Source organism: Protomyctophum parallelum (assembly GCF_964188405.1).
Source record: "Protomyctophum parallelum genome assembly, chromosome: 17".
NCBI classification, from domain to species: domain Eukaryota; kingdom Metazoa; phylum Chordata; class Actinopteri; order Myctophiformes; family Myctophidae; genus Protomyctophum; species Protomyctophum parallelum.
In genome coordinates, this window is record NC_139719.1 from 17892516 (window position 1) to 17905326 (window position 12811).

At 42.8% G+C, this 12811-nt stretch overlaps 1 protein-coding gene across 1 annotated transcript in view; it reads left to right on the plus strand.

Annotated features, from left to right (window-relative positions):
- The window catches only part of LOC310874190 (phytanoyl-CoA hydroxylase-interacting protein-like), a 29821-nt gene that overhangs the window by 1313 nt on the left and 15697 nt on the right, over positions 1–12811 (plus strand). The window lies entirely within an intron of this gene.

A 12811-nucleotide genomic window follows, 5' to 3' on the forward strand; every position in this document is an offset into this window, starting at 1 on the left:
AATCATATTCATATTCAATCTGACCAAACAATTAATTCAGCCATAATGCATAAATACTGTAGGCAGCATTGTGTGTTTTAACAACAAAAAAGGAGGGGAAAAAGAGGCACATTTCTTGGGCGGTTTGTCATCAGTTTTGTCAAGGTGGTGATGTCATTAATTTACCTCATATTAACCTCAGATATTTATTGAGAGAGAGAGGGGGGGGGGGGGGGTGGGGGGGGGTTAGGAGTCTCTCTGGGGAGAGGTGGAGGGACAAAGAGATATGGTGATGTCATGGATAGGCTGACTGGGGATTTTGTACTGCATGGGATTTTGGATTATTTGAAGTTTCACAACGCAGGTATACACAATGATCTGAGTATTTTTGTCTTTGATTCTTTTTGTTTCCTTATTTCTGTCTGTCTGTCTGTCTGTCTGTCTGTCTGTCTGTCTGTCTGTCTGTCTGTCTGTCTCAAAATGAGGGCTGAAAGACAGGTATCCTGTTCAGACATGATTCAGGGAAGATAAATATGGTCACATCTGACTCTCTCTCTCTCTCTCTCTCTCTCTCTCTCTCTCTCATGCAATTACTCGTCCAAACTGATTTCAGCATTTCAGCAAGAACACTAGTGTATAACGCCTGAGAAAAGGCTGAGTTATTTGTGTGTTTTGTTTACAGCACACCTGACAAAAGACCATGGTATTAAATATTGATGATGATAGTTACATAACATTGTTGTGACTTTGTTATAGTCCGAAGGCACCTTTTGTCAGTCTGGAGATGTATAGTTGGCCCTTGGGTGTTATAATACTTTCTAATATGGCCCCCTTTGAAAAGGGTTTGGACACACCTGGTAGTAGTAGTTAAACTGAAGTGATATTGATTAATTCAAAATATTATCAAAGTATTCTGTGGCACCCCCATGGACTTATACATCACGGCACGGTCCCTATAGGGTGCCACGACACCCACTTTGAGAAACCCTGTTTCGTTTATTTTCTACTGGAGGATGGTGCTGATGACATGGGTAACATGGGAATTTCTCGAACTATAAACTTTCATGACAGCAGACAAATATACAAATATAATTTATGAAAAGCTACTACAGTGAAGTCTGTTCACAGAAGTTGTTGTAGGATACAGTATGTGGGGATTATCTGACGAGGTACCATTTGAGTGGGCAAAACCTTACATAATACTAAATAATACTAAATTGTTTATTTAGTTTATTTATTTATTTAGTTTATTTATTTATTTAGTTTATTTATTTATTTAGTTATAGTTTATTTATTTATTTTGTTTATTTATTTATTTTGTTTATTTATTTAGTTTTGTTTTTGCAAGCTATAAACCTAAACAAATATGAAATAAAATAAATCTTTCTTTAGAAGCATATTACATAGTGGTATATGTTTCTGATGTTTAGTCTCGCTGCTGCTGACCAATTTATTCCAGGCCCGGATTGGACAGTCTGGCAATTCTGGCATAATATGCCAGAAGGGCTGAGCCAAAACAATAAGAAAAAGTAATAAAAAAAAAGGCATAGTAGCGTCTTTACTAAGCCGTCTTTGGGCCGGTGAAGACCACAAATGCCAGGGCATATTTCCTGTGCCAGTCCGTGCCTCAGTGCCTTACCAATTCAGTCTCGGTGGTGTGCCTATTTAGCCTGGCGTGGCCAGACTCCCGGAAGCGTCAGTGAATCCTCGCTATGTTTCTGGCCGCGCCAGGCTAGCGCCTATACACGTGACTGAACAGGTCTGGAGAAATCCCTGTGTGACAGTGTGCTTTGACAAAATCATAACGGTCTTGAATCTTGAATCTTGGGAAGCCTCTCCTCACGTAATGTTTTTTATCCTGCGTTGTGAACGTTTGTGACTTACAGGTGGAGGCAGATAACACAGTACAAGTGATGGAGTCATCGTGCTATTGTTTTTTAACATAGATGATGCGGGAACTACACGGTCGCCCACTAAAGTATTGCCTACATGTTGACGAGACGCTATAGCTTGATTGATTTCCAGAGGAACAGACCACTGACAACACGGCTTCCATGACAACGTGACAGTTGTTCTTTATGATCCTGACCCTTGTCGACGTCCTGAGGGCTCTCTGAGTGCTTTTTACACGACAGGGGGGACAGAGTGAGTCATTTACTGCCTGCCATGGCTGCATGCATGGGCCTGAGAGGACTCTTGCTCGCTCCACAGGTCCTTCACAATGTGTCTCCCCTGTTGGTTCCATATCCCACTGTTTCTCTGCATGTTGAGGTGGAGAGCTGCTTTTCATGTGAACAGCACACTGTTTCTCTGCGTGTTGAAGTGGAGAGCTGCTTTTCATGTGAACTGCACACAGCTCTGCTTCTCTGATGGAGATTTAATTCACAATAAAACATTCTCTGAAAACTCTACTGCTCAGGAATTAACTAACAATACAATTACTACTAAATACTGTAGCTTCTAGTTTACTACTTGTAGTGTCAAAGCCCTATGCCTAAACACTACATGGATGCTGACGGCTATAGGGAGGCTGTGCAGACATGTGCTCAAGTCCAAACTTCACAAACAAAGATATTTATTAGCCGATCTGTCACCTCAGCATATAATAAATACTTACATACTGTAAATAAATCAGGATACAGACTATACAGCTCAAAGAAACACAGTTGAAAAAGAGTGTGCCTCTGCCAATCAGCAACACCTGCCGCTTGATTGGGGCCTATTAAATACCCAAGCCACCTGGGTCTTCCCATGCCCTGTGATGTCATCAAATGAGTACTAAAATACTATCATATGGCTCTTACACTAGGCCTACTACTACTACTACTATACGATATACCCGTTCCACTTCCACCCATCTGTCTGTGTTGTGATGTCAGAACAGGCCAGCTCCATTATGGAAATATATAGGGGTGATCAGGTCCAGAGCCCGGGGAGAGGCATTTGGGCTGGCTCTGGACAACCGGCTATCCGACAGTCTCGACACCGGGCACTGCACTCCCCGTGGGGGTGTGGAACGCGTGTGTCGAATTTGAAGTCGGTGGGGTGAACGGTTCTCGAGTTATGTGGATTACAGACGTACACACATATAGATTCTATAAATGGTGTCCCGAATTGAAAGGTAAAGTATACAGCAGTTAGGTTAAAAAGTATAGGTTAAAAAAAAGCTTGTAGATGGGCTATTTCTGGCTAATGTTCGCCCCAGAATATGGATGCTGGGATTCAAGAGTTGATATTGGGGTTTACACTGGCTTATGAAGCAATTAGAGGGTTCCTATGGATTCATCTGTTTCAATACCCATTTACCGAATTATACCCAGGAATGAAATAGCACTCCCTCGGGACCAGAGGCCCTTGTTGTCACCCCTGGAACCTAGCTTGGCCCAGAGGGCTTGATGGAGGCGACTCCAGGGATAGAGCACTCCTCTGGGGGTGTCCCCTTGGCCTGCAGGGAACAGCTAAAAGAGACTTTTTATTATTATTATTATTATTTTTGGTGCATACAATAATGTCAGACAGCTGCGGGAGGCATCTATAAAACAATGATGTCAGTTGAAAGTGTGCTGGTTTGGTCTTAAAGGTCTGTGTGATATAGGATGATATAGAATACCATGTTGCAGTAGAATGGGCTCATATAGGAGGGGTGTGTATCTGTTAGAATGTATATCAAATATCTAAATATTGAATCAAGCAACTTAAAAAATGTCTGGGGGGCAGTGAGGCACACTGAATGCTGAGAGGGATACAGTGTAGGAGAGACAGACAGTAGTAAACCTTCGAGAGAGAGAGAGAGAGAGAGAGAGAGAGAGAGAGAGGCAGTGTAGGAGAGAGAAAATGATTTGTCTTTCTCCACTCCCACTCTTTGTAATGCTTTGTCACGTTATGTTGGTGGGGGGGTGGGGGTACTCTATTTTTGGCTCTGCAACTTCAGAGTCATGAAATTTTAATAACATCCTTGGGGCTCTTTGAGTGTGTGTGTGTGTGTGTGTGTGTGTGTGTGTGTGTGTGTGTGTGTGTGTGTGTGTGTGTGTGTGTGTGTGTGTGTGTGTGTGCATCCGTGCGTGCATCCGTGCGTGCGTCCGTGTGTGTGTGCATGTCAAATGGTTAAATTCTGAAAAATGACTTTCACTTTGATTTTGACACAAAGGGCAAAAGTAACTAGAAAGAACACATTAAGTCTGTGTGCGTGTGTGTGTGTGTGTGTGTGTGTGTGTGTGTGTGTGTGTGTGTGTGTGTGTGTGTGTGTGTGTGTGTGTGTGTGTGTGTGTGTGTGTGTGTGTGTGTGTGTGTGTGTGTGTGTGCGTGCATGCCTGCGTGTGTGTGTGTGCGTGCACTGCATATGAATGAGCAAATCACTGTTTGTTTGGTGACAGGGCAAAATACCTCCAGAACTGCTAGAATTCCCTCTATGCTTATACTGTGACTGTCTCTGATCGATACAAATCGATTTTCATAAAGTAATCTAGATATTATATTCAGAAGAGAAGACCATATCATAAGGCATTATTATCGCCAAAATGTGATGAAAACCCAAGTTGGATAGTGAAAAACCTCACGCGGGCCTCCAAAAAACAGATATATTGCAGTGTTGGAAAAAACACCAGGGGCTGAAAAGTGCCTGGTGTATAATCGAGTAGAAATACTCAGATTCCCTCAAAGTATACAGGCATTTAAAGCCTTTGTCACCATGAAAGATTGTCATTACCCTTATAAAAGCGGCTAAAAAGCATTTAGCAAAACACTTGGTACAGTAGAAGGGACACCTTTTAACCCTTATAGTGAATAATCATAAATAGACAATAAAGTAGTACACCAGAAAGTAATTTAGTCGTTTAGTTTTTTCGTAAATAAAGAGTCACAATATCGGAGTACAATACACAGCATTTTCGGTCGTCAATCAGTCTGAAATGTAATACTGGTGTGACGTATATGTCTCTGAAGACGGGTGATAGCCTGACACGGTGGAGATGGAGTATGATGGTTGGCGTGAGATGATGACACTCTGGCCTTTCCCAGATGGACTGTGGTGTCTGGTTGTTGGTCGTTGACCTTGACTGGCTGGGAGAGACTTTGTGGCTATAAAGGGTTGTTTATTTGCCTCTACCCATAATAACACCCTGAGAGTGAGAACGCAGGCCAGGCTATCTGACAGGGGTGGGCAACTTTGATGATGCAGACTGCCAATACTTTATATTTACACACTCACTCCAGAGGGCCACAGTGCATATTACTCATAGTAGCACAAATAGCTGACGCCTTTGTTTTTTCTCGGCTTGATTACTGCAATGCACTTTTTTCAGGACTGCCTAAGAAAACAATTGACATATTACAACTTGTCCAAAATGCAGCAGCCAGAGTTTTAACTAGAACTAAGATGAGAGAACATATTACTCCAGTTTTGGCATCACTGACTGCACTGGCTTCCGGTTGTTTTTAGGATTTATTTTAAAATTATTTTACTTGTCTATAAAGCTCTCAATGGTCTCGCAACTTCCTACCTACATGACTGCCTGCCTAAATATGTCCCAAACCGCCCCCTAAGGTCTTCCACTGCTGGCGTGCTCGCTTTGCCTAAAAAAATGGCAACAAAAAAATACGGGGAAGCAGCTTTTTGCTTCTACGGGCCGTCGGCATGGAACAAGCTCCCACTGTACCTTCGTCAGGCAGCCTCTGTAGACATTTTTTAAACTCAGCTCAAGACCCACTTCTACAACATTGCTTTTAATTGATCTTTTATTTTTTGTTATTCATGTCCTCACTGTATTGCATTACTGCTTGTTTTTTAATGTCGTTGCCTTGCTTTTCTTTTATTCTCCATTGTTCTGTAAAGCACTTTGAGCTGCATTTCATGTCATGAAAGGTGCTATACAAATAAAGTTTTATTATTATTATTACAAGCTCAAGTTTTGAGCTTGTAGATCGGCTATTTTTGCTATATTTGAATTGAAAACCTGAATATTTGTTTTTGCTATTTTTGAATTGGAATCCTGAAAAGTAACCTTTGTATTGAATTTCAAATGCATTAAGTTATAGTTATGTTAACTTTATGAACTGTTAACACTGGACACAAAAAGACAATAACATTTTTACTAGTCATTAAGTACTAGTCATTTAATACTAGTCATGAAGTAATTAAAGCGGGTTTGGAATTGTAACAGCTGAAATCAATACTATATCAGTATTCCGATTTTAACATTTTAAGCATTAAGTGAAGGTGGGGGCCGCATGTGGCCGTTCATTTTCCTCATAGACTTTTAATTAATTCTTTAATTTTTTATTTATTTAAACACGTGTAACGCCGAGGACAAAGCCAACTCTTGTCGTGACAAATCATGACAATAAACACAATGTTTTGGGCCGAACAAATAATTAGAAAGAAGAAAAGAACGGCAGGTTACAACAATTTTTTTGTCCAAAATATTGTGTTTGTTGTCATGATTTGTCACGACTCGAGTTGGCTTTCGTACGACGCTTAAAAGGTCTTTAAATAAATACTTTTTGAAATGTCTATGGGGAAAGCGCATTGGGAATTATTTCCTGGGCCTGTCGTCGCACATGAAAGGGGGCGGGACGGCGACACTCTATAGGGCCTCCAGATCCCTACTGAATCTTCCCCTTAACCTCTCATCTTTCTGTCTGTCTAGCCATATGCAAGCCCGCATGCATGGGTTCCAGGTGTGCGTGCGTGCGTGCGTGCGTGCGTGCATGCGTGTGTGTGTGCGTGCGTGCGTGCGTGCGTGTGTTAATGGCCCGGTCCCATCTGCAACTTAATTGAGACATTATACACGGGTCATTACACCGTCTCAATTGCATCTCATTAGAATATAATTCACAGCGTATGAATCGTGACTTGGTACAACCTTTGTTCATTTGGTCTGAATGAATTGCAGATAGATAGTTGTATAGTGTAATGCTGTAGCATGATGTTTATCATGTATACATCTGTCTCCTTCTCAGCTGTCCTACTGTCTGTCTCTCCTACACTGTCTCCCTCTCAGCTGTCCTACTGTCTCTCTCTCCTACACTGTCTCCCTCTCAGCTGTCCTACTGTCTGTCTCTCCTACACTGTCTCCCTCTCAGCTGTCCTACTGTCTGTCTCTCCTACACTGCCTCCCTCTCAGCTGTCCTACTGTCTGTCCCTCCTACACTGCCTCCCTCTCAGCTTTCCTTCTGTCTGTCTCTCCTACACTGTCTCCCTCTCAGCTGTTCTACTGTCTGTCTCTCCTACACTGCCTCCCTCTCAGCTTTCCTTCTGTCTCTCTCTCCTACACTGTCTCCCTCTCAGCTGTCCTACTGTCTGTCTCTCCTACACTGTCTGTCTCTCAGCTGTCCTACTGTCTGTCTCTCCTACACTGTCTGTCTCTCAGCTGTCCTACTGTCTGTCTCTCCTACACTGCCTCCCTCTCAGCTGTCCTGCTGTCTGTCTCTCCTACACTGTCTCCCTCTCAGCTGTCCTACTGTCTGTCTCTCCTACACTGTCTGTCTCTCAGCTGTCCTACTGTCTGTCTCTCCTACACTGTCTCCCTCTCAGCTGTCCTACTGTCTGTCTCTCCTACACTGCCTCCCTCTCAGCTTTCCTTCTGTCTCTCTCTCCTACACTGTCTCCCTCTCAGCTGTCCTACTGTCTGTCTCTCCTACACTGTCTGTCTCAGCTGTCCTACTGTCTGTCTCTCCTACACTGTCTGTCTCTCAGCTGTCCTACTGTCTGTCTCTCCTACACTGTCTCCCTCTCAGCTGTCCTACTGTCTGTCTCTCCTACACTGCCTCCCTCTCAGCTGTCCTGCTGTCTGTCTCTCCTACACTGTCTCCCTCTCAGCTGTCCTACTGTCTGTCTCTCCTACACTGTCTGTCTCTCAGCTGTCCTACTGTCTGTCTCTCCTACACTGTCTCCCTCTCAGCTGTCCTACTGTCTGTCTCTCCTACACTGCCTCCCTCTCAGCTTTCCTTCTGTCTCTCTCTCCTACACTGTCTCCCTCTCAGCTGTCCTACTGTCTGTCTCTCCTACACTGTCTGTCTCTCAGCTGTCCTACTGTCTGTCTCTCCTACACTGTCTGTCTCTCAGCTGTCCTACTGTCTGTCTCTCCTACACTGTCTCCCTCTCAGCTGTCCTACTGTCTGTCTCTCCTACACTGTCTATCTTTCAGGGCTCCTACTCCCTCACTATATCTCCCTCTAAGCTTCACTGCTCTCGTTCTCAGTGTGTTAATGCAGTTATTCAGCAGAACAAATGCAATCCATTTCACAATTGTTTGAGAAATTAAAGTTCACCAGACCGAGACAGCTGTGTAAAGAGATATAACTCTCATTAGCGATTAGATTATCGGCTGCACCTGATGTCACAGAGCCAAATATAGACGCGCAGCGGACGAGCGAATCAACCACTCGGGGTAAATGTGTTGCCGATGCCCGCAAAGCAGAACAATGGATTATTCTGTGGGCGTCGCTGCCTCCAGCATAGTTCTCTGTGTAGGGGAACCGTTGAATTTCAATCGCGTACTCTAAACCAGTGGTTCTCAACCTGTGGGCCGTTACCCCCTGGGGGGTCCACACATAATGAAGTGACCAGCATTTAAGGACTTTTGAGACCCTTTTGAGACCCTTTTAATACCTACCAAAAAAAATGAAAGAAAGAAAAGACAAAAACCATTAGGCCTTTACTGCATCAACAGTAATCAACAACCTATACTGTAAAAACTAGTGAAACATTGGTCAAATTGTCAAATAATATATAAGAAAAGGGGGGGGGGGGTGAAAATAGCCGATCTACAAGCTCACATGCAACGCCTCGCATTGCGAGGCATTGTGAGCTTGTAGATCTGCTGTTTTCACAATATTAAAAGAAAAAAAGACGAAACTCATACAATTCCAAGTGCTTCTCAAGGTGGGGTTGCTTCTCCCAGGGTCAGTGTTCTATATGTGACGTTGTGTCGTGTGCCGTGTGTGTGACCACACAGAGCAGACCCAGGGTCAGTGTTCTATATGTGACGTTGTGTCGTGTGCCGTGTGTGTGACCACACAGAGCAGACCCAGGGTCAGTGTTCTATATGTGACGTTGTGTTGTGTGCCGTGTGTGTGACCACACAGAGCAGACCCAGGGTCAGTGTTCTATGTGACGTTGTGTCGTGTGCCGTGTGTGTGACCACAGAGAGCAGACCCAGGGTCAGTGCAGGAGAGAGCCGTGGCTAATTACCTCTCTGTGACGGATGAACAGAGATCGCCCTCTCCTCTTTTCACTGAGATGATGGGGAGGGAGAGAGAGAGAAAGAGAGAGCAAAGGCAGCAAGTGAAATGGATGCAGAAGAAAGGAATACAGCAAAGAAAGAACCCTGCTGTCCTCTCTGTTGTCTCGCCCTCTCTCTCTCTCTCTCTCTCTCTCTCTCTCTCTCTCTCTCTCTCTCTCTCTCTCTCTCTCTCAACACATGGCTCTTTGTAAAACCATTTGTCCTACACTGTTTTCCATTGAACTGGTTCTACAATGGTGTCATTTAAAAAATAAATAAAGAAATAAAGAATTCATATTAATATTAATAAAATAACTTTTCCACACAGTTTTAGCCACTACACTGAATTGTCACCAGTCAGTTGGTGGAGAATGAAGATCTGTGTTCATCTGGCAATGCGAGACTAACCCAAAGCAGGCTAACTACAAATGCGTTTATACCACATTAACCAAATAAATATAATTGTAAACAGTTATTGATATATGCTTGCAGGAGTTAATTGTTCCCTTTTAAATTCGTTCTTTTGTCCTTAGACACTGTAGTATGGTAGTATGGTATTCTGTGTAATCTGGTGTGAAGTGCACATGGATTTAGGACTAAAAGGGTGTGGAGAACACGCACAAAAAAAGATCCCATCCCTGTCTTCCTTTGGGAGATTCAAATTTCATAGCGCGCCACCGAGTGGCACGCTATGAGCTTGTAGGTCTGCTATTTTTGAAAAATCGTGAAAATGTGGCGCAAATCTTTGAATATATATTCTTTCAGAGTGAACGTTTTTAACTCAAATCTTTGCTTCTGGGGGGTCCGATGGGGGTTGGCGGTCAAATACATATATCTTTGGGGGTCCTTGACATGAAACAGTTTGAGAACCACTGACATAGAAACATGGATTTTTCAGATAACTGTCTGATTTAGAAGACATTTGTAGAATCGTCCTAAATGGGTTAAAGGTTTCATGACATTTATTTTCATTTATTTCTATTTTTCATTCTTCTTTTAAGTTTGTTTCGTGACCTCAGTTACACCCAAGAAACTTGGACTTTGAACATTCAGTGGATTTTCTGTGGACTGGGGTTTTCTCATGTGTCTGTGAAGCTTTTTGAGCTGCAATGGAAACAGGCAAAACAGTGAAAGCAGTGACATCTGCTGGCGAATCCCATTGACATATATGGGATTTGCAGGCTGTGACATCACAAACAGCAGGGAAATCAGAGCACTTGTTTGAGCAAGAAAACCCCCAGACCACAGAAAATCTACTGAATGTTAAAAGTTCTGGTTTTATTTGTGCAATTGAGCTCAGAAAATATAAATAAATATAACTTAAGAAAATTACAAAAACTTTTCTTTTATGTCACAATCCCTTTAAGAGTTCACTCTAACTCAAGTGGATGGCAGAGTCCACACCACAACTATAACAATGGCGAACAATATTATATTTATTCATGTAATAACAACTTAGTTATAGTGCTTGGTGTGAAGGTGCATTCTGGAAAATGGAGTGCCACATTTTTTGTAATTTTCCAGTTTTTCATGTGTCTATGAGGTGACAGTACTTCATTAGACACCCTGGAGTCGTTTTTATGTGCAATGGTCATAGAGTTATATATCTATAGAGAAGACACCCGAGTTCTCCTCCCATCCACTTGCATTAAGTTGCTCAAAAGCGCATGAGGCGGATTCACTCCTCCTTCCTGGTAGGAACAGAGTGCATTCTGGGACGGTTTGGTTACAAACACATGAACGCGCTGCCGTTGACTATCATTGTGCCGTTTGTGCGCGTAAACGTATGAAACATTCGTTCACGTGTCATGGCCCCAATCACATGAACGTGCGCAATGATAGTCAACGGAGCAGCGCTGGCTCGAGCTGCACTACCAAATCCGGCCACTATGTCCATTTCGCCTCAGGGTTTCCTCTGGGTGCCTTCTCTAGAAATATATACTCTAAGGCAATGGTGTATTAACTTTGTATTTAGGGTTTCTTCCTGGAGGCTGAACCCTTGACAGTCAAACGGGCCAATGAAATAAACAGTACTATAGTGACATCACACTATCAGCCCCTCCCCCTTTATCATACAACTACAGCTGTGGGTGCGGCTTCAGTTCAGGTGGATTTTAGGGTGGAAAAAAATCACGGCACTCCCATCTTTAAAATCCTCAGTGTTATTCCATCTCCAAGAGTGTAGCCACAAATGTAACCAAATGGACCGGTTCTATGTGGTCTACTGTCTGAATGGATGTATATATCTACCATCTGGATGGATGTAGTCTAATGTATAGTCGACTGTGATGATGATAAGAGAGGGGGGAAAGAAATCTTCACGTGCGCGAGCGGTTATACGTCCGCATGTGGCCAGTGAGAACGGCTACATTCATTAACGTGGACGAAAAGCAGCATCCGCGGCGCGTTTATATGCTTGTGTGTTTTTGTGCATAATGTGTAGTCTGTCTGTCTGTCTGTCTAAAATGAAGCGTTTCCATTGACCCACTTTTTTGGGTTTGAGCCACTTGTTGACAGACAACCACATACAGTATGCCGCTGCGCCTCACACAGGCCTGGCCTCTCCGTTCCCATTACTGAAGAAGACAATAATCCACAGATTACGCTCAACTGGTCCTACCAGTGCAGTGTAGTGAGATTATGCTATATCCTCTGCTTCAGATTATACGGTTATTGTGCAGATTTGGCACGTGGAAGAAGATTATAGGGCGCATTTCTGTTTTTGGTTGCTGCTCCAGTCTGCTTTCATCCTAAGAATATCTCTTTGTATGGTTCTATACAGTTCAAGGAAAAATCCAATTTTGTCTTAACTTTGTCGCACGGTGATGTCACTCGTCGTAAAATAACTCATTATCAAGTGAAGAACGCGATGCATCCCGTAAATTATAGGTTTAACCCATTCAGGCCTGACCTCGAAATTAAAAAACAATGTTTTCTAGAAATTTTCGGAAAGATTTGAGGCACATTTGAACTATTATTTTCCCAAAAATAGCAGACCTACAAGTTCATAGCGCGCCGCGCTATGAGCTTGTAGATCTGCTATTTTTCAATAGCTAAATTATAACATGTTTAAAACACCAAAAGGGGTTCCCGCCCCCAAAATGGGTTAAGTACTGTATATAACATCTGCAATGCATAGGCCTATCTTATTTTATTGAATACAATTTTAACCAATCTGTCTGATAGAGTAATACAATAAAACTAGTACATCTGTATGTATGGTAGAGTGGGCCTACTAGTGCATGTGCAGTACTGGTTGTACAGTAGGTGGTCTCCTTACTCTTCCATTGACACATGGTAGATGACACATGGTACTGCATGGTGTCTGGTATTAGGACAGCTACAGGTTGACAAGCGATACTATTGTGCAGTCCAGATGTACAGTATGTTGGTTACTTGTTTGCATTACGTTATGATATTTTGATATTATTCAGTTTGCTTGGTGCTATTTTTTATTCATTTACAAAGCAGGTTGTTCAGACAGATGTTAGGTTTGATGTTTTCCTGGTATCCCAGTTACTTTGAACTGCACTACTCCAATCTTTTACTACTCAGGTTTTCGCTGCACTCCATTTGCGACCACTTACCCTGTCATTGTGTTGACTAGGGTT